Here is a 4,543-nt window from a genome sequence, read left to right on the forward strand (position 1 = left end):
TGTCCCCGCTGCTGCTGCTGCTGTGCTGTCACCTATCCGATCATCTCCACACAGTCCGTTTGGAATCGGCCTGTTTTGTTGTTGATTATGAATGTGATCTTCACTTCACCATGCTGCTTGGAGGCTTACAGTGACAAACCACTGTCCACCCAGCTACGCCCTGCACTCTTTCCAAATCGATCAATGATTAGCCAAAGAGCCTGGTGACGCGAGGTTAGATTAGCCAAAGCACTTGACGCACGCAGGTCTCCAGGCACCACCTGATGTGCAGACACCCAAATTGTCGATCTTTTTTTAAAGCAGGGACATTAATTGCCTCGCAGTATTTTAAGGAACAAATTAAGTTATTGTTGTAGGCTATACGCCTAGAGAGAGAGAGAGAGAGAACAGGGGGAAACTTGCAGATATTTTAAAAGATTAATGTTTGATACATTTGAAATAATTAATGTTTGCTCAATTTGAAATATCACCAGTTGTTGACCAGTCTGCTCACATAGAAGGAGTTCATGTTGCCTTCAAGAGCAGCAGTTTGACCCTGTATTCCTATAGGGAACATACTGGACCCCAGGTGTAACAGGCTTATTATGATCAACACCGCCATTATCATCAGCGGCGTCATGCAAACCAAAATTCTGAGGGGGCGACATTCGGTGACGACCAAAGGTCCCCGGCTAAAACATTTCAGTGGCGATGAAGGTCTGAATAGATCTGCAATGATTCAGTCTGCCCAGATAAAGTGTGCTGAATCCACTCGTGATTGAATCAGTCCATTTAGCTATTTCTAAAATGTTGGCCATTAGAAGCAAGATTTAGGGGAAGATCTCATTTTAAATTATCATTGGGATTAGAGTGTTGTGATATCATTATTTGGTTTTAACCATCAATATTTTGCTCCTTTTCTCATTAGTGTAAATACTGTATATTTATTTAGAGATAAACATTCGGCAGCGACCAAAGGTCCCCAGCAAAAAAGTTTTGGTGGCGACCTAAGGTCTGAATAGATCTGCAATGATTCAATCAGTCTGCCCAGATAAAGTGTCACTGCCATAACAGCTCTGGCTAACATTACAATGCTAACTTTAGCTGCATGGTAGTACGTAAGTATAGCCAACTAACTTGCTATGCAAACTATACCTATAATAACCAGTGTTGGGGGTAACTCATTACAAAAGTAACATATTACATGTAATATATTACTTTTAGTAGTCACTCACAACCCCACCGACCTCACAGCCTACCACCTCATCCTCTCCAATTTCACTGCTGCTGTCTCTCAGGCTAAAACCTCCTTCTTCACCTCCCTAATCCAGTCTTCTGCCTCCAACCCCAGCAAACTGTTCTCCATTTTCTCTTCCCTCCTCGACCCCCCGTCCTCCCCTCCCTCCTCCTCCCTCTCTGCCGACGACTTTTCAAACTTCTTCACCAAAAAGATTCAAGACATCAGTTCATCCTTCCCGCCCCCAGTCCTTCCCATCATCAACCAAATCTCGCCACCCCCTACTTCCTGTCTCTCTTCCTTCTCTCCCCTCTCCTCCGAAGAAGTTCTGAAACTCATATCATCAAACCGTGCCACCTCCTGCCCTCTTGACCCCATTCCTTCCTCCCTGCTTCAATCCATCTCCCCCTTTCTCACTTCCCTCATTAATTCCTCTCTATCCTCTGGTGTCTTTCCGACTGCACTTAAGACTGCACGGGTGAAACCCCTACTGAAAAAACCATCCCTCGACCCCACTGTCATTCAGAACTACCGTCCCGTCTCTCTCTTGTCATTAATTTCCAAAACACTCGAACGTGCAGTATCAAATCAACTTTCCATTCATCTCTTTCATAACAACCTATCCGATCCTCTCCAATCTGGTTTCAAACCCGCCCACTCCACTGAAACTGCTCTCCTCTCCGTCACTCAGTCTCTTCTTTCCGCCAAAGCTGCCTCCCTCTCCTCAGTTCTCATTCTTCTCGACCTATCTGCTGCATTCGACACCGTCAACCACCAAATTCTCCTCACTACTCTCTCCGACCTGGGTATCACTGGCTCTGCACTCTCTTGGTTCTCTTCCTATCTCTCCCACCGCTCCTATCAGGTCTCCTGGAGAGGATCCCTTTCGACCCCCTGCACTCTTTCCACGGGTGTCCCTCAGGGTTCTGTCCTTGGTCCTTTTCTCTTCCTTCTTTACATGACTTCACTCCGCCACGTAATCACATCCCATGGTTTTTCATATCACTCATATGCCGACGACACCCAACTGTTCCTTTCCTTCCCCCCCTCTGACACTCAAATTCAATCACGGATCTCGGCTTGCCTCACAGACATTGGCACTTGGATGTCCAACCACCACCTCAAACTCAACATAGCAAAAACCGAGCTCCTCCTTTTCCCTGCCAAAGACTGTCCTGTAACTGACCTCTCCATCTCCTTCAACAACACTACTGTCTTTCCCTCACAAACAGCTAGAAACCTCGGAGTCACTCTTGACAACCAACTGTCCTTCACTTCCCACATCGCAGCAATAGCCCGGTCCTGTAGATTCGCCCTTTACAACATTCGTAAAATTCGCCCGTTCCTCTCCAGACAAGCAGCTCAACTCCTCATTCAGTCACTCATTCTGTCGCGTCTGGACTACTGCAACGTTCTTCTGGCCGGTCTCCCTGTTTCTGTCACTCAACCACTCCAACTTATACAAAATGCTGCAGCCCGTCTAGTCTTCAACCTACCAAAATTCTCCCACATCACCCCGCTTTTCCATGAACTTCACTGGCTTCCCATCACTGCACGGATCAAATTCAAAACACTTGTTCTGGCCTACTCATCAGTTCACCTCACAGCCCCACCATACCTACAACCTATGGTCAAGTTCCAGAGCCCTCATCGCGCACTCCGACCCTCCACTAGCTCAGGACGCCTTGCCCCTCCCCCCCCACGTGGTTTTAACAGCTCCCGATCACGACTTTTTCCCCATCTTGCACCAAAATGGTGGAACGAGCTCCCCTCTTCAATAAGAACGGCCAAATCACTACCCATTTTCAAAAAACAGTTAAAAACCCATCTTTTCAGTCTTCATGTTGCCCCCCTGTAAACCCTCTTTAGCTCCTACGCTCTATTGTCCTATGCTCTTTTATCTGTAAATATATTTTTAATTTAAATTGCTGTTTATACATTTATTCGCTAAAACTGTTATGTCATTTTCTTATTGCTGTACTGTGTTGTAATCCTGGTTGTATGTTGCTTTGGATAAAGGCGTCTGCTAAATATCAATAAAGTAAAGTAAAGTAATATAAATTATTACTTATAGGATTTCAGTAATATTATACCAGTTACTTTGTCAAGTAACTCAAGTTACAAATTGAGTGACATTTTATTAAATCAAAGCACATATTTAAAAAAGACAATCATTTCCTAATCAAACTGTGTGTTTTTATGCAAATAACCACTATAGATGACAATAACAAAGGAAAAGAATAACATTTAGAATTTTGGATCGTTTACACCGACTTCAAGGCGGTTGAAATAATTTTTCGGGATGGTTCCGGGGCAGCGATGTCATTCTGCTGCTGCTGTTGTTTTGGTAAAAGTAATGCAAAAGTAGTGTAATACGTAATGAGTTACTCTACACAGAAAGTAATATTGTAAAGTAACTTATTACTTTCAAATGAAAGTAACTAGTAATATGTAGTATATTACATTTTGAAAGTAACTTGCCCAACACTGATAATAACTAACATCATGAATTTTACTTCCCCCTTCTTTTCTTTTTTTCAGAAAATCTGAGGTGGCAACTGCCCCCTCAGTTTCAATGGGCATGACGCTTCTGATTATCATACATCCTCAGCTGGCAGGTAATCTCATCACCCGGCCGCAGCAGCAGCAGCAGCAGCAGCAGGAGCGACAGAAGTAATGGGCAGCATTTCAAATCACATTTCAAGGAGCACAAGCCTCATCTGCATGAGGCGGGTTATGAAACAACACGGGCACAGATGGCTACTAAAGGCCCAAATCTACTACATGTGCATCATGGCCACACGGTAGCTACATTGTATGAGTCAGTGGGTCCTATTGTGACAGATCATGAGTGGAAACCATGACTTCACATTACGGCCTTTGGACAATGATGCAGAGCTTTACTGCTAAAGCGCTACAGATAAACATATTGTGACAGAGCCATGTTGACACCTTCAAAACTCAAGTTGAGCTTATTATGGGGGAATTTGGGGGCTTTGGTAAATGAATATAAATGGCAGTAAATGTAAAGTTAGCGACGTCATCATCTATCCTGTGCCCGTGCCCGTTCAGTAAGTCCATCCTGTCTGCATGTCTCTCTGCATCCCACAGGTCCATCAAGAGGAGCAGATAAGCAAACAGCATGGTCACATCACCTCCCTCTCTTCCTGCTCTCAGCTCAGTTGCTGGGAAACCCTGGGCCTCTTTACTGTTGGCCATCTTGGCCCATCTGACTCTTGCCTAAATATCTGTGAGATGTTTGAGCCTGATGGTGTGTGTGTGTGTGTAGAGAGGGTAGTCGTAATGTTATCTGCTTCCATAGGTGCT

This window comes from Poromitra crassiceps (genome assembly GCF_964638095.1).
Source record: "Poromitra crassiceps genome assembly, chromosome: 1".
NCBI classification, from domain to species: domain Eukaryota; kingdom Metazoa; phylum Chordata; class Actinopteri; order Beryciformes; family Melamphaidae; genus Poromitra; species Poromitra crassiceps.